At 50.6% G+C, this 21,498-nt stretch overlaps 1 pseudogene across 1 annotated transcript; it reads right to left on the bottom strand.

The window, feature by feature from the left end:
- Window positions 1-210: 210 nt before the first annotated feature.
- LOC309619360 (E3 ubiquitin-protein ligase TRIM65-like) lies at window positions 211-21,482 on the bottom strand (annotated as a pseudogene). Its single transcript, XR_014249838.1, has 7 exons — window positions 12,811-21,482; window positions 10,645-10,740; window positions 10,390-10,477; window positions 10,029-10,220; window positions 9,742-9,894; window positions 3,727-8,832; window positions 211-1,226 (listed from the first exon to the last, which is right to left on the bottom strand). The product of XR_014249838.1 is annotated as an E3 ubiquitin-protein ligase TRIM65-like (transcript).
- Between the last annotated feature and the right edge of the window lie 16 nt (window positions 21,483-21,498).

Raw genomic sequence — 21,498 nt, 5'->3', positions numbered from 1 at the left:
TTATGTATATTTGACATCAATTATTCTGTACATATCGAATATTGCATCATTTTACAAAGTGAACTCAACATGCTGTCTGTAAACCTGCTGTCTCTGGGATTCCCCCGTCCTTGAGAATGGTTCTGCCTTCCGCATAGAAGACTGGGGCCGCTGGGGCCCTTTCCCTCCCCTTGGCCCGCCCTCTCCAACCCCCCGTCCCCCACCCCCGCCAACACACACACTTAATCCAATGCTGCCTCCTGGCCCTTCATACCTGCAGCATCTCCGTCCACCCCGCCCAGCCCAGAGCGGGCTGTCTTTATCTCTCCCTGAGCGGCTGCATCAGCTTCCTGACCACTCCTCCCGCTCTAACTGATGCTCCCCTCCCTCCTCCAGGCCGGCGCTCTGTCCAGATCCGCTCAGCTACCTCCTGCTGAAACCCCGCAGTTTCTTCCCACTGATCCTGGATAAACCCTAAAGTCCAAAGAGGCTGTTTACAAGACCCTGTGCCATCTGGCTCCACCCACCTCCTCAGATTCATTTTCAGCCATTCTCAGCCTCTCTCCCCAAGCTCCAGTCATGCTGGGATTCTCCTTGCTTCCTAAAATACAGAGGTGGGTACTATTGTTATTTTGCTTTTCTTCAGATGATGGATCTAAGGCACAGAGAGGTTAAGTAACTTGTTCAGGGTCACACAGCTGCAAGTGGCAGAGCCAGGATTTGAACCCGGGACATCTGGCTTTGGAGTCCAGATGCTTAACCAGCACATCATGTTTGCTGAGGACTGCCATGGTGCAAGCTCAGTAATGATGTGGCAATAAAACCGGTCTCCACCCTCCACCAGCCACCACCCCGCTTCCACCTGGCACACCCTCCCCATCTCAGGTCAACTTCTTTTCTTTAGGGACGCCTGGTGTGGGATGGCTCCTTGGTCATCTCTTCCCCTGAGGAGCCTTAATCTCAGTGTGTGGCTAGATACACTCACCACCATGACTGAATTTAGGGTCTGTCCCCTCTACCCCCCAAGCTGCGCCAGGGCAGAGACTGGGTCTATCTTGCTTCCCACCACCCCCTCCGCCCCTCTCCTCCCAGGAGCCCTGTGCCTGGCACACAGGAGCCACGCAAGACACATCTGTGGAGCATGGGAACAAACTGGGCAGAAACCTAATCATTGGTGTCATCTCCAATTGCATGTAAAACACAAAAGGCACCAAGGCTCGTACTCTCCAGGCAGGAAGCATCTGTAGCTGTAAATGAAGAAGATTCAGCTTTCAGAAACACTTGGCAGGGAACCAGAAGCCTTTTAATGGGTGTGCTTGGGCTTCTGACACTTTGACTGTGATGTTGGCAAGGCTGAGCGGCTAAGCAAACATTATTTAACTCATCATTTGAAGCATCGGCGTACATACACATTACTAACAACGGGGCGCTACAGGCGTTGGCGGCCTGACTGTTCTGAGCTTGCAGGACAGTTGGCACCCCTGACACCTCGCCCTGATCCAGCTACTAAATTCCAGACATGTGACACCCCGTCTGGGGTGAGATGAGTGAAGCACTTGCCTGGAGCTCAAAATCTACTGGGACACCAGCAAAACTCAGTAATCCAGATAAATGATAACCTAATAATAATTTAAAGGTAACATTTCTAGAAAATCAAACCAATAAAGTATGGCCAATGGAGTGGTCACTTGGTTTCATGAGTACAATTTTGTTGGAATCAGGGCTGGGATTAGTGCGAGGGTTATGGAGCAGGTAGTACAAGCAATGGGTCAGGTCATAAACGATGGGTCTTTTTCTTCTTCTTCTTTTTGGCCACGCTGTGCGGCTTGCGGGATCTTAGTTCCCTGACCAGGGACTGAACCACACCCCTGGTGGTGAAAGAGCGGAGTCCTACCCACTAGACAACCAGGGAATTCCCAAAAGATGGGTCTTTATTTACAATTTTGATATTCTGTCTACCATGGATTTCTGCATTAATTTTGATGTTGCCATATGTCGCCTTCAAATATCATTTATTTTGATTTCTGAGTTTTTTGGCACCTGCTCTTAAATGCCGTGCCCTTGGTGAGGGTCTCACTTGCTTCACCCTAGGCCTGGCTCTACCTGAAACGCCCCCCATTCCCTAACCACCTGGCTTGAGAAGCCCTGGGAGTCGTATAATCTTCAGCAAATATGGGTGATATCTCGATCCATGCTTTTTTAAAAAATCTGTTATTTTATTTATTTATTTATTCATTCATTCATTTGGCCTTACTGCACAGCATGTGGGATCTTGGTTCCCTGACCAGGGATCAAACCTACGCCCTTTGCATTGGAAGTGCGGAGCCTTAACCACTGGACCGCCAGGGAAATCCCAATCCATCCCTTTCTATAGATCAGGAAACAGAGGCTGGAGCGGTCTGTGTCTCTCCCCTCACACACCTGCTGGAGGGTCCTCAGCCTCAAAGAACCTTCAGGCGGGACTTCCCTGGTGGCGCAGTGGTTAAGAATCCGCCTGCCAGTGCAGGGGACATGGGTTCAAGCCCTGGTCTGGGAAGATCCCACATGCCGCGGAGCAACTAAGCCCATGCGCCACAACTACTGAGCCAGCATGCCACAACTGCTGAAGCCCGCACAACAAGAGAAGCCACCGCAATGAGAAGCCCACACACCACAACAAAGAGTAGCCCCTGCTCGCTGCAACGAGAGAAAGCCCGTGCGCAGCAATGCAGACCCAACGCAGCCAAAAATAAATAAATTTATATATATATATATAAAAAAGAAGAACCTTCAGGCTAGAGGGGAGATCGAGATGGAAACTCGGGAGGAATAGGCAGGTCCTTTGCATCTATCTGGATGCAGTGGGTGCGTGGACCTGGCTTCAGGAGGGAGCAAACGGATGGCAAAGGGAGAAGGAAGCAGGTGAACAGCCATGCCTGGGCCACTTGCACCCAGCCTGGCCTGACCCAGGAAAGGATCTGAGTGGCCTCCCACCCTCCAGGGGTTCCTTCAGTCCTTGGGTCAACGTCTATTAAGCACCTGCTATGTGGCAGGGATGTGTTAAGCAATGGAGACAGAGATGAAATACCCAGCCTGGCGCTGGTCTGATGGAGAATTCCCACATTAAACAAGGTGGGTGCGAGGAGGGATGCATGCAGAGGTGATGGCAGGAGAGGGGGAAGCCCACCTGGCTTAGGGAGAGGAGGGTTCAAGAGTGGCTTGCTGTGACGCAGCACGTCTTAGCTGAGACTTAAGGACTAAGGAGGACAAAATAATAAGTAATGAGGAGGAGTAAGGAAGGGAATGAGGGTGGAAGAGGTCTCCCAGCAGGGCCGATGGCAGGTGCAAAGGCCAGGAGGCAAGCGCTTTGGAGAGTAGAATGGAGTGGGGGCTGGTGATGAAGCCCATGAAAACTACTGAAGACTGATGTTTGGCAAGGAGCGGGGGTGGGGTGGGGTGGGATTGGGCTAGCAGGGAAGGCTGGAGAGTGTCCACCTCTCCTGAGCTGATGGGACCTGGTCCAGGTTACCACCAGGTGCCTTCCTCACTGGAAGAGGGAGGAGTTGAGCATAAGCTCTCTTGGGTGAGATGCTCCTGACAGCCATCAGGGACCCACTGCACGCCAGGCACGGCCTCTGCCAGAGGCTCCCGCAAACATCCTCTCCCTTCCACCTCCAGCCTGAGCACACCCTCTCCTGGGGGAGGGAAGGGTTAAGGCTCCTTCCCTAGGCTCCTGCCATCTGATCCTGCTTCCCGCTCTGTCCTCACCTGTGGGATGGGATGGTGAGACGACGGGGGGAACCGTTGCTGCTGCCAGCCTCCTTCAGCTCCGTACTTTAACCCTACCCCTCCTGAGTCAAACTTGCGGTAACATCCAGGAAGCAACATCTGTGGCTTTGGCTGGGTTGCCACTTGCCACCCACCTCTAGAGGGAATCAGGGAAGGAGTTAAAGACAAAACAAAGATATAGGTCAGATGTGTAGGATGTAATATTATGCAGCCAGTGAGTGAACAAGCCATTTTTGTATTTTGAAAGTAACTTTGGAAAATGCACGATACAAGTTGTAACTATCTTTTAGCTACCTACATCTTCAACATCTACATCTGTATCAGAAAAGAAGACTGCAAGGTGGAATTTCCTGGTGGTCCAGTGGTTAGGACTTGCACTGTCGGGTGCACAGGTTTGATCCCTGGTCTGGGAACTCAGATCCCACAAGCCGTAAAGCGTGGCCAAAAAAAAAAAAAGACTGCAAGGAAATTCTCCAGGAGAGGTTATCTGTGGGGGAAGGCAGTAGTGATCTCAGAGAGGCAGCAGTGAGTGGTGGCATGAAGCGAGATCTTAATTCCCTGCCCAGGAATTGAACCTGGGTAGCCTGGATGAAAACTAGGAATCCCAGCCACCACACCTGCCCTGCCCTAGGACCCGCCCCAACATGCGTGCACAACTCTTTTTCCAAGATGGATTACAGCCCAGAGGCCTATGGGACCGCCTTAGCATCACATATTATGGGGTGGTGCTCCCTCCTCTTTGACCCCCAAGGAGCCTTTCTGCACATGTGCAATGTTTCCCTTGCCCCAAAGATGGGAAATATATGACCTCTTGATCTTTTAACAGGGTTTAGCCCCTCTCTGTCCCTGCCATAAAAGCGTCCAATGTCCGGTTATCTACCCTATTCCGGTTGTTTCTTTTTTTTTTTTCTGGTTGTTTCTTATATCGAAGTGCAGATCTTGAAATATAGACAGGAGTCTGGTCATAAATATGTAGTCCTGGAGCCCGTTTGTCTCTTGCCTCAGGAAATGTAAACAGGGGGCTGGTAATGAATGTGTGGCCTGGAGCCCATCTTCTTCTCACCCCAAGAAGTGTGAACAGGAGGCCAGTTATAAATGTCTAGCTTGGGGCCCACCTATCTCCTGCCTCAGTAGGATCATGATAGGAATATTTTATTTTCTTTTGTGTTTCTATATTGTGTACATTTTCTATAATGAATGTGTTATTGAAGAGGTGGTATAGCATAGTGATTGAAAAAGCAGACTGTTTGGGTTCAAATCCTGGCTCTCCAATTTATGTACCTTCAAGACCTTGGGACAAGCCACTTAGCCTCTCATCCTCAGTTTCCTCCTGCATACAATGGGGAGAATTAATACCTATTTATAGGGTTGTTAGGATTAAATGAATTCATATTTGCCATGAACATTTCATTTGCCATGAACAGGGCCTGGCATGTAGTAGGAACTATGTGTTTGTTAAATAAAAGCAAAGTTACTTTTGGAATTCCCTTGGTGGTCCAGTGGTTAAGAATCTGCCTTCTAATGCAGAGAACAGAGGTTCGATCCATGGTTGGGGAACTAAGATCCCACATGCAGCGGGGCAACTAAGCTTGCATGCCACAACTAGAGAGAAGCAATGAAAGATTCTGTGGGCCACAACTAAGACCCGACATGGCCAAATATAAATATTTTTAAAAAAATACAGATTATTCTTTAAAAAAAAGCAAAATTACTTTTATAGAATATGCAAAAAGGTTAATTTAAAAATTATCCAAGTAATACAGGAACATAGTCTTCTTGTAAGGAATAACATGGGAATTTTTTAAGTGGAATAATCCTTGGGGACAGATTAGTTTACAGCCTGTCTGGATTCACATTAAAAAAAAAAATTTTTTTTTTTTTGCATTTATTTTTTGGCTGCGTTGGGTCTTCATTGCTGCACGCGGGATTTCTCTAGTTGCAGCGAGCGGGGGCTGCTCCTCGTTGCAGTGCGTGGGCTTCTCATTGCAGTGGCTTCTCTTTTTGCCGAGCTCGGACTCTAGGCGCGTGGGCCTCAGTAGTTGCAGCACGTGGGCTTAGTAGTTGTGGCTCGCGGGCTCTAGAGTGCAGGCTCAGTAGTTGTGGTGCACGGGCTTAGTTGCTCCGCGGCATGTGGGATCTTCCCGGACCAGGGAATCGAACCCGTGTCCCCTGCACTGGCAGGCTGGTTCTTAACCACTGCGCCACCAGGGAAGTCCCTAAAAAACACATTAGTTGAGTGCTAAGGCAGGAGCAGGAAGGCATGAGAAGTGTGTGGGTGGCATTCCAGGGACAGTCCCCTCCCTGCTCTCTGCACAGTGGGGGAAATGGCAAGGCCAGGATTCACCAATGTGGATTATCAGCACTGGCTGATCCTGCACCCCGAAGCTCCCGCTTTGATATTTTCCCCCAGGAGGCAAATTCTGAGCCAGGAACCCTGACATTTTGATTTGCTGGCCAACCTCACTGACATGCAGGCCTACTTGCCATTTGGCTTTTTGAAATATTGGCAAGTATCTGACGACCCCCAGAACTACCATTGTGGGTCCCTAGGGGCCTAGGAACTTCAAATCAGGAACTGTTTAAGAAAACAAATGACATGCTTCTGATACGGATTTCACACCAATGTGTGCCTGAGGGCATCACCGTTCCAGCAACACACACCATGTGAAGTGTCCCTCAGAACCAGGAGGAGCTGGCGAGGGTAGCCCCCCTTGTCAGCTCCCTGATGGGGAAGGACTCAGATCCACGCAGCTACACAGTTACCTTCTTAGCATTTTTTTTTTTTTAATATTTATTTGGTTGCACTGGGTCTTAAGTTGTGGCAGGCGGTCTCCTTAGTTACGGCTTGCCGGCTCCTTAGTTGTGGCAGGCGAAATCTTAGTTGTAGCATGCATATGGGATCTAGTTCACTGACCAGGGATCGAACCCAGGCCCCCTGCTTTGGGAGCAAAGGAATCTTGTCCACTGCGCCACCAGGGAAGTCCCCTCAGCATTTCTTGACCTCAGCCCATAGATTAGGAAGTGTGCAGCCTCTTGCCCAGGAGGAACAGATTTTGGGGGCGAGGAGGCAAGATTTAAGCATTTTGGCGTGCAAGCTTTCTGTTGAACAAAGGGAAAAAGTTTAGATTTCATTCCTACCCATCCACACCAGTAGCAGCCTGTGAGGATGAAAGTGATTGGACTGGTGCTGAGCGGAGCCTCCAGGGAGGAAGGTCGACATGAGCCACAGCCCAGGCTCAAGGCAGCCAAAGGGCCCCCCATCCCGCGAGGCCGTCAGAGTGCACCCAACACCTGCTGCGCGGCCGCCCTGCCAGGCTCCACAATGACGGCCCCCCCCCAGTGAGAAACTAGGGTCACCAATGTCTCCGAGAACAGGCCAGGCGGGGATGGAGTTCAGGCACACCCTGGTTCTGGATGACGTTGCCCCAGGGATTTTCTCCCCTGTGACTTGTATCATTTCCTCTTCAGAGTCAATCATTAACCTTACCGAGGCCCTCACCTGAGAAGCTGCAGGAACAAGTAACTGGCTGAGGCTGGAAATGCCCAGGCTGCCTCCCCAGAGGGGCCGGGTCCCCAGTCACACTCCTGCCAGGGTCGCAGGGCAGGGGCCCAGCCCAGGCCCAGCCTCTCCTGCTGACTTCTACACACGCTGCTGGGCAGGTCAGATGGCAGAGGCCTGGATGTGGACGAAGCCCCTTTGCTTTCGGGCAGTGCTACCCACGGGAGCTGAGTGCCGTCCGCTTAGGGACGGGGGCGGGGAAAACAGCTTTCAGGAACACCGGGGAGGGTGCAGGGCTGTTAAGGTTTTCCCGCCCGGACAGCCTCAGTTCCACACCCTCTCCATGCTGTAAATCACCTGCTGTGTGAGAAAGTCTGCTGGACGGCAGGGTCAGGGGCCCCAGCCCCGCCTGGACCTAGGCCCTCGCCTTTTTTTTCGGGGGGGGTGGGGTCTGGGATAGTCCTGGATTCCTTGGCTTAACTTCCCAGCCTCCAATTAAGCCAGTAACACAGACAGAACACCTCTACCCCGGTGGGTCAGGTGCCAACTCTCAAGTCTGGCCAGCTGTGGGGGAGGAGCCGGAGAGAAGCCACAGGGTCCGAGCCCCGCCCATTCTTGGGCAACAAGGCCCTGGTGCTGAGTAGCCAGGACCGACCTGGAGAACCTCTGATGGGGTTTGGGAACTCAAGGGCGGGGGAGGCCGTGCATCCTGGTCAGGAACCGCCCCCCCCGCCACCCCGGAGGCCACAGGGCTGTCCCCAGTCCCGGGGGCTCTCCATTCTGGTTTAGAGCCCTTCTCCCGTGACGGTGAGGCCAGAGGGGTCGGCTTGTTTTCTGGGATTCCCAGGACCTCCCGGGACCACTGGGCAGGCGCCGCAGGTCAAGTCCAGGCAGCGGGTCGGGAGGCAGGTTCGCCGCCCACCCCTCAGCCACGGGCCGGGGGTCCCCGCGGGCCGGCCACCCTCCCCGGCGCGCCCCTCCCAGCGGGCCAGCCAGCGCTCGAGTCCAGCTTTATTGGCCGCCGCCTACGCCTCCGGGCGCTGCTTGAGCGTGACCGAGGCGCCGCTGCTGACCATGACTGACCGCGGGGTAGAGCGGCTCCAGGAAGGCGGCCAGGACGCGGTAGAGGAGGCTCACGTCGCCCGCCACGCCGTACAAGGAGAGGCAGCCGGCGCCGCAGTCGAGCGCCACGCCGAGCGTGCGGTGCTGGCCGCCGTGCAGACCGTCTGCGTGTCGTTGTGCCGCACGGAGAAGCTGAGCGAGTCCCACTCCAGGCACCACGAGTAGGGGCTGCGGCCCAGCAGGTAGATGATGTTGCGGCGCGGGCGGCCGCTGGGCGGGGGGCTGCGGCGGTAGGTGACGCCCAGGCACACCCACGAGTCAGACACCTCGGCCTCCCAGTAGTGGCAGCCCTCCGCCAGGCCGCGCGAGCACAGCACCTGCGGCCACTGCTTGAAGCCGCCGGGACGGGGCCGCCGCGGCGCGGGGCTCCAGGAGGGTGCCCAGGTTCAGCACCGAGGGGGCCTCCTTGAGCAGGAACAGCTCTTCACTGGCCGCGGCGGGGTCGAGGTTCAGGCTGCAATAACCTGGGGCAAGGGGGACGGGAAAGGAGGCCAGGGTCATTGGCCCCGGGCGCGGAGCGCTGGAGGCCCGGAGGGGGGAGGGGCCGAAGCCGCATGGCTTCTGCACAGAAGTCACCGAATGCTTCCACCCCCAGCTCCCAGGAGTGGCCCCTCTATACCCGCCTCTTTAAGTCTCCAACTGTGGCCCCCTGGGGGTGCTGACATAGTCCGGAGGAATGATGAGTTGGGTGCTGTCCAAAGGTCTGCCTTCCTAGAGAAGTTGAGAACCAAGAGTCCTCCTATCTGCCCCCACCCCCGCAAAACCCTAACATGATCTCCTTTTTTGTTTGTTCAGGACACACGATTGAGTGGGACTGAGGGAGAGTCAAGAGCTCCTAGAGGAGGTAGCTCAGAAGGGTTCATCAAAGGCAATGCAACCTTGACCCTGGAGATCTCAGAGAAATCACCGATGATTTCTTAGAGAATCACTTGGCCCCTAGCCCAGCCTGGGAGAGGGGCTGCAGGGACATTAAATGAAAAGGGAAACTGGCTGAGGAAGAAATGGACTGGGTCATCCAAGCTGGCTTGGCTAAAGTCCAGGGGAGGTCAGCAGGCACCCAGCTGAGGGCAGAGGTTGTGCCATATCAGGGCCACGGGGGGCTGCAGAGCCGGCCTCTGGGTGGTAGGTGAGGCCTTGCCCACCCATGGGGCTGGGACAGGACAGCCTTCTCCCCTTCCTATCGGGGCCCTGGAGTCACGGGCCGAGTCCTTCCGAGGTCTCCAGTCCAGAGTGCGAGGTCAGGGCAGGAGAGAGCTGGCACCTCTCTGGAGCCCTGGCCTGAATGGAGGTGGGGCTCAGTAAGTCAAGGCACCCAAGGGCCCTGTTCCTTTCCTTCCCACCCCTGGGGCTGGACCCCAGTACTGAGGACTCACACTTGAGAAGTGTTTCCCTGTCCACAGCTGGGGGCAGCACCTCATAGGAGTTCATCTTGCTGCCTGGGGAAGATGGAGGGGCTTTGCTGAGGACACTTTCACAGCCCAGCATCTTTCCAGAGAGAGGCATGGGCTTCCAGGAGGTTGAGTTACCTGGGGAAGGTGCACACAGACAGGCAGGGTTCTCTACAAGTGCCCGGGATCCCAACCACTGCCCTGTAGGGCCGTCCCACACCCAGAATGCAGGTCAGTCTCCAGGAGTCCCAGGCAACCAGGTACTAACTAACCCTTCAGGAAGAGCTGGTTGATGAAGCTGAGACCCACGTCCACCAGCCGGGTCTGGAGCTCTGCCAAGGTCTCTGGCAGCTGGAGGAAGCTCTGCTTCTCCTCACAGTTGGTGCCCATCAGGGGTTCCACGCAGGCCGGGAAGTGCTTCAGACTGGGGAACTCCTGCGTGCAGGGCGGGGCTGGCAATACCACTTGTTAGCCAGGCCCCAAGCAGATTCCAGGAACTCCTGCTTACGCCAGGGGCTTAGCGGTCCTCAGAACCATGGGGCAGGTGGAAAAGCTGCCCATGTTCAAACCTGGACATCTTTCTCCCCTCCGCCTGGTTTTCTGGACATCTTAGGTTAGGGATGTCAAAGGCACAGCCACTGTGGCCTAGTGGAGGTTGTGATGGGCTTGGGGCAGAGGTGGGGGTAGGGTGGGGCCTTGCCTGCAGAAATTGCTGGTCGCTCTGGAAGTGGAAGGGCGTATAGAGAGGCATCTCTGAGCCCCACGCCAGTACCGCCGTTGTCTTCTGCCTAGGCATCCCTTCTCTGTCTTCCTGGCCTCACCCCATTCCCTCCAAGCCCTGAGAGGTCCCCTCAGCCTGGGCCGGGGCTGGGGGTGGACCAACCTTACCGAGAGAAAAGCCACCTAGCCCCGGTGCTTTTGGCTGTCAGAGGTGATGATCAGCATCTGGTTCTCCACGTTGGCCTGGACCTTCCGAACCTCGATCTGGGGTGAGAGGGTGGGGTGGAAGAGGAGAGAGCCACTGATTCAGAGAGGTGCCCTAGCAGAAGCCCTTCTGTAAGCAGCCCCACATCAGGCCCAGAAGAGACGCACCTCTTACATTCTTTTTTTTTTTTTTAAAGGATCAATTTTATTTATTTATTTATTTTTTGGCTGCGCTGGGTCTTCGTTGCTGCGCACGGGCTTTCTCTAGTTGCGTCGAGCGGGAGCTACTCTTCATGGCGGTGCATGGGCTTCTCATTGCGGTGGCTTCTCTTGTTGCGGAGCATGGGCTCTAGGGAACACAGGCTTCAGTAGTTGTGGCTCGCGGGCTTAGTTGCTCCGCGGCATGTGGGATCTTCCCGGACGAGGGATCGATCCCATGTCCCCTGCACTGGCAGGTGGATTCTTAACCACTGTGCCACCAGGGAAGTCCTCACCTCTTACATTCTTAAGAGGTTTGAATGAGAATGAGGATGGGCAGAGCTGAAGGGTAGATGGCCCAGGGCCACCCCTCTTTTTTTTTTTTTTTGGGCCACGTGGCATGGCATGCGAAATCTTAGTTCCCCGACCAGGGATCGAACCCGTGCCCCCTGCAATGGAACTGCGGAGTCTTAACCACTGGGCCACCAGGGAATTCCCTGAGGGCCACCCCTCCGCTCCTGTTCTCTCACTCCCTGAGAGACTCTCTCCTCGTTCTTAGGTTCTTTGTTCCTGACAGTGATGACCATTGGGTTTCAGATCACAAGAAGCTGCTGTGGAGGGTTCAGTGACTTGAGAAGCCTGAGAGGCAGTGGGGCGAGGAGGGGCCCATCAGATATGGAGACCTTGGCTCCCTGGGCAGCGCTGCCAGGCCCAGGCAGCATTATGTTTCCAAGTTCCACATAAGCCTTTAGTCTCACCTATTCCAGAGGTGGGCATTGTCATGTTTTACAATCTACTAGAGGACAGTGCTATTCCAAGGGCCTGTCTATGAACTGTTGTTGACCCACAACAAAAGAAGAAGCTCCTGCCAGACTGTAAATCAACGCGCTGCTTCCTTTGTTGAGAAAGTCTTGCTATGAGAAAAGCATCAGCTGAACTGAAGAGTGTGATGAGTTGGCTTACATTCCCGCACAAGCTCCATTCTTGCCAGGGACCATCAACAGGTGGCTACGTTGGAATAGCACAGTTCTAGAATATACATGATAGAATGTCTAAAACATAAGTATTCCATTGTAAAATCAATACAAATACAGTAAACAAAATTTGAAAATAGAAAAAAGGGGGTTTCCCTGGTGGCACAGTTGTTAAGAATCCACCTGCCAACGCAGGAGACATGGGTTCGAGCCCTGGTCTGGGAAGATTCCCACCTGCCGCGGAGCAACTAAGCCCGTGCGCCACAACTACTGAGCCTGCACTCTAGAGCCCATGAGCCACAACTATTGAGCCTGTGTGCCACAGCTACTGAAGCCTATGTGCCCTAGAGCCCATGCTCCTCAACAAGAGAAGCCAACGCAATGAGAAGCCCGTGCACCGCTATGAAGAGTAGCTCCCGCTCGACACAACTAGAGAAAGACCGCGCGCAGCAACAAAGATGCAGCACAGCCAAAAAATCAATCAATCAATAAATAAATAAATAAGAAAAAAGGAAGGAATTTGCCCAACTGAACATGACATGTTTGTATTTTGATATGTTCTCTTTCAGCCTTTCCTTTTTCTGTGCAAAAAAAATTTAAATAGGATTCATCACAAATAATTTTGGATCCTTATTCATTCAACTTGCCAGCACTTTTCATGTCCTGGCAGGACGCTCGTGACCATCTTTTTTTTTTTTTTTTGGCCACGCAGCGCCGCATGTGGGAGCCTCGTTCGCAGACCAGGGATGGAACCTGTGCCCCCTGCAGTGGAAGTGCGGAGTGTCAACCACTGGACCGCCAGGGAAGCCCCATCGTGACCATCGCTGTAATGGCTGCATAACTTTCCTCCGAGGAAAGGTGTGCCCGGAGCTTCTGAGAGACTTTCACGTTCCAGGAGGACTCCCGAGTGCCCGGGCTCCTCCCCCCCCTCCCCGCAGCCCCCCAGCTCCGGCCTCACCTCCTTGCTGCCACGCTCCTCCTCCGGGGGGATGGTGTCGTGGTTCCTGCGCTCCTTCAGCAGGCAGGCCCCGCACACGCAGCAGCCTTCCGTGCGGCAGTACAGCCTCTGTAGCTTGCGGTGCTTCTGGCACAGCCGGCTCTTGAGGTCCCACGCGGGCTCCAGCAGCTGGTGGCCCTGGAACACCTGGCCCTCGAAGTGGCGGCGCAGGTGCTTCTCGCACAGGGAGGCCATGCACTGCAGGCACTTGACTGACTTGAGCTTCTCTGGGGCACAGAAGTCGCAGGGCACGTCTCTGGGCCCGGCCAGGTTCTGTGAGGCCCCCAAGGCCTGGCCCTCGGCCTGGGTGAAACAGGTCACCATCTCCTCCAGGGTGACGTTCTCGCAGAGGCGAGGCCTGGAGGGGAAGCTCTCTCGGCACTGGGGGCAACAGAGCGTCTCTCCCACAGCTGCCTGGTGGTCCCAGAAGCCCTGGAGGCAGGTCCTGCGGAAGTTGTGCCCGCAGGCGGTAGTGACCGGGCTGCGGAACACCCCCAGGCAAACGGGGCAGAGGACTTGGCCCTCCAATGTGGGGAGATTGTTGCTGTCATTCATCAGGAACTGGCCTTGGGGAGGTCTTGAGGGCTGGGCAGGGGGCTGCAGGGCTGGGACTTGGTCCTGGACTGGCCCTGGAAAGATAGAGCAAAGCTGTGTTGAAGCCAAGGCAGGAGTTGTGGGGCCCTTTGAGAGATACACCAGTTCTTCCCTCGGAAGCAGCTGTCTGCCCATGGGGTACAGGGACTGTGCCATCGGTCAACCCACATGGGGGCATAAATTGGGGCTTGTTTTCTCCTTGTCCCTGTTCTAATTCCTGGATGAGAAGGTGGATGGAAGAAGTCACGTCGTGACACGGGAAAGGAACCACTTCCTTGGCCCTTCAGAAGAAAGGTCAAAGCACAACTACTCACGTGAAACTCTCTGTATGTCAAGAAGAGCCAGAGGCTTGGCTGCCCTACGGAGGGAGAAAAAAGAACCCTTGGGCATTCAGGCGTAGGGGCCTTGCCCGCACTTCACCAGTGCGGGGAGGAGCCCCATCAGTCCAGTGTGCCCTCACCCCAGCCCTTTACATCTCTTGAGGTTTGATGACCACCTTCTCACCTTTCCCTTTGGCTGCTGTTTTGCGGTCTCCCCATCAAGTTGGCCCCCCTCCTCGACACTGCCTGCAATTTTGCTCCCTGATGTCACAATTCAACCGTGACCAGCCCCAGCATTCTGATTGTGATGTCAGTAGGGCAAAAGGCGTGCCACCGGACACGCTGCAGTGCTGATGCGTTCTGCCCCGCCCAAGAGATTCCTTGCTCCAGAGCCTTCATCCCAAGAGGCGGAGCCACTGCTGCACCTGGGGCCCCTTGCAGTGGACTTGGGGGACTCACATTACCAACCAGAGAGGGAAGATGGTAACTAAGTGGCAGTGGGATCTTGGGCAACTGGTTTAATCTCTCGGGACCATGGTTCTCTTGTGAATCAACAGGGTTGTTGTAGAAGATACTTCAAGGCTCCTTGATCTGAAGTTGAGTGATCCAAACGTTATCTGATTGGTCATCCTAAAGATTGTTGCTTCCCACTGTGGTTCTGACCCTGAGAAGGAAAAAAGGGATGAATGCAGCGGAAGACTCTTATCACTGTGATAGTTTCTTGTCAGTGTTTCTGTTTCCCAGTCCTTCCAGCCCGACAGGATATATGCCTTGAAAAGTTTACAATATATCACTCTTTTACTCCAAAAAGTTAGCTTGGTTCCACTTATCGGATAGGAATGGTAAACAGAAGACATCCTTCTCTCATTTCCTTATCTCAGAGGAAACATTTTCAGCATTTTTCCATTAAGTATGATGTTTGCTGTTAAGTTTTTTGTAGATACCTGTATCAGATTCTGTAGACTCCCTTTTCTTCCTGGTTTGCTAAGAGATTTTATCTGGAATGGTTGTTGACTTTTATCTAATTCTTCTTCTGCATCATTTGAGATGATTATAAGCTTTGCCTCTTTTATTCTGCTGATGTGGTGAATTTATATTTATCGATTTTCAACTATTAAATGAACCTTGCATTCTGGAATGAACACTTCTTGGTCATAACATGCTGTGCTTTTAATATATGCTGGATTCAATTTGCTACTATTTTCTTAGGATTTTTGCAACTATGATCACGAATGAGATTGGCCTGTAATTTTCCTTTTATGTAATGTCCCTATCAAGTTTTGGTGTTAAGGTATGATAGCTTCATAAAACAAGTTGGGAAGTGTTCTTTATCACTTATGTGGAATAATAAGATTGATATTACTTCTAACTTAAATGTTTGGTAGAATTCACTGGTAAAACCACCTAGGACTGGAGACTTCCCCGGTGGTCCAGTGGTTAAGACTACACGCTTCCACTGCAGGGGACACGAGTTTGATCCCTGGCCAGGAAACTAAGATCCCACATGCCGCTCAGACAAAAAAAAAACAAAAACAAAAAACCCCACCTAGGCCCAGAAAATCTTTTGTGGAAAGGTTATTAATTACATATTCAATTTCTTTCAGGAATTATGTTGTCTATTTCTTCTTGTGTCAATTTTGGTAAATGGTGTTTTCCTAGGAATTTGTCCATTTCCTCTAAATTTAAAAATTTGGGGGTATAAAGTTGTTCATAAGATCCACTTATTTTCTTTCTATTTTTTTTTTTTTGGCCGCACTGTGCGACTTGTTGGGATCCTAGTTCCAGACCAGGGATTGAACCCAGGCCCTCGGTAGTGAAAGTGCAGAGTCCTAACCACTGGACCACCAGGGAATTCCCTATCCACTTATAATTTTTAACATAACATGAAAATGGCATTTTAACCATTTTGGTGTACAGTTCAGTGGTATTGAGTACACTCACAATGTTGTGCCACCGTCACCACTATCTATATCCAAAACTTTTTCATCACCCCTAACAGAAACTTTGTAACCACTAAGCAACAATTTCCCATCCCCCCTCCCTCCAGCTCCTGGTAACCTCTAATCTACTTTCTATCTCTATGATATCTCTATCTTTCTATCTCTGTTCTAGATATTTTGTATGAGTGAAATCATACCATATTTGTCCTTTTGAGTCTGGCTCATTTTACTTAATGTTTTCAGGTTCATCCATGTTATAGCATGTATCAGAATTTCATCCCTGTTGATGGCTGGATAATGTTCCTGCTGTCTATATAAACACATTTTGTTTATCCATTCTTCTGTTGATGGACATTTGGGTTGCCTCTACCTTTTAGCTATTGTGAGTAATGCTGCTATGAACATGGGTATACAAATATGTTTGAATCCCTGCTTTCAATTCCCTTGGCTATATCCCTAAGAGTGGCACTTATAATCCTTATAAAGACTGTAGGATTTGTAGTTGTGGCTCCCTTTCACATTCCAGATATCCTTTGTATTTTCTTTTTTCTTGATGAAATAAACTCTCTAGGAGTTTATCCATTTTATTAACCTTCTAAAAGAATCAGCTCTTGGTTTTGATAGTTGTATTGTATGTTTGTTTGTTTTTTATGTCATTGATTTCTGCTCTTTATTATTGCTTTTACTTCTTTGGGTTATTCCTTCCTTTTACTTTCTTTATGTTGAATTTGCTTTTCTAAGTTCCTGAGATGGATGTTTATATAACAATTTTTAGCATTTCTTCCTTGTTAACACATATGTTTTCCCATTTAAGTATAACTCTTATTGCACCTTATACTAAAGAGTATTATCATTATCATTCAGTTCAAAATGTTTTCTGATTTCCATTGTGATGTCTTCTCTGACCCATGAGTTATTTAGAAGCATGTTGCTCAGTTTCCAAAAATACAGATATTTTCTAATTATCGTTTTTTATTATTGACTTCTAACTTGATTCCACTATAATCAGATGTTATGCTTGGATTTAAATCCTTTGACTTTTTTAAAGACTTGCTTTATGGATCAGAGCGACATGGTCAATGTTGGTAACTTCCACGTGCACTTAAAAATTCAGAATGTGGGACTTCCCTGGTGGCGCAGTGGTTAAGAATCTGCCTGCCAATGCAGGGGACATAGGTTCGAGCCCTGGTCCGGAAAGATCCCATGTGCCGCGGAGCAACTAAGCCCGTGTGCCACAACTACTGAGCCTGCGCTCTAGAGCCCGCGAGCCACAACTACTGAGCCCACATGCCACAACTACTGAAGCCCGCACGCCTAGAGCCTGTGCTCCACAACAAGAGAAGCCACTGCAGTGAGAAGCCAGCGCACCGCAACCAAGAGTAGCCCCCGCTCAATGCAACTAGAGAAAAGCCCACGCACAGCAACGAAGACCCAATGCAGCCAAAAAATGAATACATAAATAAATAAATTTAAAAAAAAATTCAGAATGTGTTCTGCAGTTTTTTGATGTAGCGTTCCACACATTTCAGTTATGACATTTGCCAATCATGTTGTTAAAAGCATCGGTATCCCTATTGGTTTTCTGGTCCTTTTAATACTAAAAGATGTGACAAAATTCCTAGTTTATTATGGATTTGCCTATTTCTCCTTTTAGTTCTATCAATTTTGAGGCTAGAACATCAGATGCACACAAGTTTATAATTATTATGTTTTCCTAGTGACTTGTTTTACCATTATTGATTTTTTATTATTCAATTTCCTCCTTCCTATTATCTGGGTAGTTATACTTCTATTATTTGGGGGATAGTTACATGAGAAATTAAATTATAACATGCATCCATGGCTTATCAAAGTCTAATATTAAGCGTTACTTTAATCTTAAATAATGCAAACCCTTAGAATTCTTCAACTTCATTTACCTCATCCCAACTTTTACTATGGTTGTGTATTTTAATTCTCTTTATATATTTTAAAACTATAAAGTGCTAATAATGCTTAAATGGTCTCTGTGTGTAATCTATATATCTATATATATCAATCCATGTACTTACCATTTTAATTGCTCTCCATTTTTTCCTATGTCTCTAGCTTCTGCGGTCGTTTCCTTCTTCCTGAGGAACACCTTTTAGTATTTCCTTTAGTACAAGGTCTGCTGGTGACAAATACTCTCAAGTTCTGGTTGTCAAAGTTGCTTTTACATCATCTTCATTCTTTTTTTTTTTAAATTAATTAATTAATTTATTTATTTTTGGCTGTGTTGGGTCTTCGTTTCTGTGCGAGGGCTTTCTCTAGTTGTGGCAAGCGGGGGCCACTCTTCATCACGGTGCGCGGGCCTCTCACTGTCGCGGCCTCTCTTGTTGCGGAGCACAGGCTCCAGACGCGCAGGCTCAGTAGTTGTGGCACACGGGCTTACTTGCTCCGCGGCATGTGGGATCTTCCCAGACCAGGGCTCGAACCCGTGTCCCCTGCATTGGCAGGCAGACTCTCAACCACTGCGCCACCAGGGAAGTCCTCATCTTCATTCTTAAAGGATATCTTCATTAAGGATAGAATTCTAGGTTGGCAGCTATATTCTTTTCAGCACTTTGGAGATTTAATTCCACTGTCTTCTGGTTTATATTTTTCTGTTGAGAAGATGACTGTCAGTCTTATTGCTGTTCCTTTGAAAGTAACCTCTTTTCCCCCCCTTCTGGTGACTTTTAAGATTTTCTCCATATTTTGTTTTCATCCATTTTGGTATTTCTATGTGTGTTTTTATTTATCCTGCTTAGGACTTGTAGTGATTCTTGAATACGTGGCTGCCTTTAAGTATCTCAAAGGGGCTTGATTCTGGCTCAGCATTTCCATTGCCCTGCCTCTGCCAGGTTCTTTTTTTTTCCCCTGCTATTTATTTATTTTAAAAATTTATTTATTTATTTATTTTTGGCTGCATCGGGTCTTCGCTGCTGCACGCGGGCTTTCTCTAGTTGTGGCTACTCTTCGTTGAGGTGCGCAGGCTTCTCATCGTGGTGGCTTCTCTTGTTGCGGAGCATGGGCTCTAGGCCCCTGGGCTTCAGTAGTTGTGGTGCGCGGGTTCAGTAGTTGTGGCTTGTGGGCTCTAGAGTGCAGGCTCAGTAGTTGTGGCACACGGGCTTAGTTGTTTCGTGGCATGTGGGATCTTCCCAGACCAGGGAATCGAACTCATGTCCCCTGCGTTGGCAGGCGTTTTCTTAACCACTGCGCCACCAGGGAAGCCCTCTACTATTTATTTATTTATTTATTTATCTGGCTGCGCCAGGTCTTAGTTGAGGCACATGGGATCTAGTTCCCTGACCAGGGGTGGAACCCGGACCCCCTGCATTGGGAGTGCGGAGTCTTAGCCACTGGACCGCCAGGGAAGTCCCTCTGCCCAGGTTCTGATGAAGCTCCCTTGGCCACTACAGCAGCTGCTTGGCTGTTTCCTCCCTGCCTCCAGCATTCCCCTCTCTCTCACTGTTCCAGGCCTGCAGTGGCTGTGCAGCACATGGCAGCAAATAAGTGGACGTTTGCTCAAGCCCTGATAGAAGTGACAGAGCTGAGCATCACATCCTTTCTGCACCTGCCAACCACACCCTTCTCCAACTTCAGGGTCTAGTTCAAGAACTCTGTGGAGCCTTCCGAATCCTCCCCCCTCCAAACATCTGCTTACTATCCATCATAATTGCGCAAAGCAGGCATATTTTGAGGATGTTTAACTCTTTGATTTGCCAACTGTGAGACGGTGCACGTGCAAAGGTTATCAGAATGAAATGTGACTAGAAGCAATAGCCCAAACTTAGACATAAAGTGATGCAAGAATATCCAAGGGAACTTGCTCACAATTTCCTTACAAGAATGCTAAGAAATACAAACTATTAGTCTTCTATCCATTTTGTGTTTTGTTAGAATTAACAGAAAACTGACCAGTTAAAAAATTACTCAAATTTAGGTATGAGTTAGATTTTGAGCTGCGAAATTTGACTTGGGGAAAATAAACACAGAGGAGGTAAGAGCCACAAAAGCAAGCCCACAAGGGCAAAAGGTACAACTCACAAGGGCAAAAGCTCGTGGAAAACAATGATCTCAATGAAAATATTTTTAAGTGAAAATGAAAATAGAAGAAAAATTGAATTGCATTGTATAGAAAACCGACCAAGGAATTAAACTGGCTAAATAGAGTAACAGTTCACTCCAGAGGAAAGCTTTAACTGATGAAAGTCCTTCTGTGTGGTGTGATTCTTATTAAAAACTTAGCTCTGGGCTGCCACCTGGGCTTTATGACTGAGCAGATTCAGTCAGACTCAAATAATCTGTTGTAAACAGCGCCGTATGGAGCCTCCAGCAAGCTCCAACGGGAGACTCACCATGCAGACTCCAGGGTGTTGGAACAGAACCGTGACTCCTTTTACAGATAACCCTTCTTCTGTTGAGGAACAGCTCCAGCTACGTAATCAGGGGAATCAAGTGACCATGCGGCCTGAGCTGCCCGTTACAACCCACCAAGCCAGTCTGAGGGGTAATGAACACAGCCCAGAAACAGACGTGACGGTCTCTCAGACCTGGAACAATGACTGTTTGCAGTGTCTCGTGTTGGGGGGAGGGTAAGATCATCTTTGTGTAAAGAGTAGTTGCGTCTTGGGACTCCCCCGGCGGTCCAGTGGTTACGACTCTCCGCTTCCACTGCAGGGGGACGCGGGTTCGATCCCTGGTCGGGGAACTAAGATCCCACATGCCTCGTGGCGCAGCCGAAAAATGTAAAAAAAAAAAGAAGGAAAGAAAAGTAGTTGCGTCTTGTTACATGGAAGCATAAAGCTGCTCTTATGAAGTTCAAATATGCACAGAAGAGTGCTTACGGATGCGGACCAGCCACAAAGGTGGCAGAGCTGTTGTTAACTCTCAGCCCCTACCCACCCAGACTGCCCTGTGCTGCTGGGGCCGGGAAGCTGCTGAAGGCAGCGTGAGAGGGAGACCGCAAGGCTGGAGGGGAAAAAGGAGACGTGGCCCTTCCTGTTAGAGAAACCACAGCAACGCAGCTTTGCTCTGGCAGCAACAGCTGGTCCCAGCAGTGCGGTTCATTTGCGGTTTTCCACACTCCCAGCACCAGCTCACTGAGCCCTGAGATGGCAGCATCCCTCTACAGGGCCCCTCCTCCAAGCCTCGACCGTTTAATGCCAACCTCTTCCCCTTGCTCCCCAGTCCTGGGAGCGATAACTGTGTCCTGCGACCACTACAGCTGTGACACCTGAGCCCCCTGGGCCCTCTCCTTTCTCCACCACCTGTTAACGACGGCTGTGGCCTCCCGTCGGAGCTGTTACAGCCACACGCCTTGCTCAGTACCTTCCTGTGTACATGCCACCTCCCCAACTGTAAGCGCCCCATAGGAGGGACGACCTAACGCCTTTTGAGGATCCCACACCCCGCCTGACGCCTGAGGGATCAATACTTAACTTGTTGGTGGCTTGATTCTCACCTCACGTTTCTTACTCCTCCTCTTCCTTGCAGAGAAGATGGGCACCCAGTCACTTATTTTCTTCCAGGAAGACTTTTTTCCCTTAAAAACCACCTCATACTCCTCCCCCTGTCTCTTTCCGGCTCTCTGGTGGGAAGCCCATCTGTCCCCACCTTCTGTTTCTGGGCCCTCTCTGGGTCCTTTCAGATGCAGTAAAATGAAAGCCAGGAGGAAGAAGGCCCAACACCCCCTCAGGCAGTTTTAGCAGCAGGAGAAATCAGGGCTTTGTAAGAAGCCCTGCTAGAAAAAGGTGCAGTGAAATTCATCTCCTGAGGACAGCCTGAGAATC

The sequence above is a fragment of the Balaenoptera borealis genome (genome assembly GCF_965194805.1).
Source record: "Balaenoptera borealis genome assembly, chromosome: 20".
Taxonomy (NCBI): Eukaryota; Metazoa; Chordata; class Mammalia; order Artiodactyla; family Balaenopteridae; genus Balaenoptera; species Balaenoptera borealis.
This window is presented reverse-complemented; position numbering and strand designations above follow the sequence as displayed.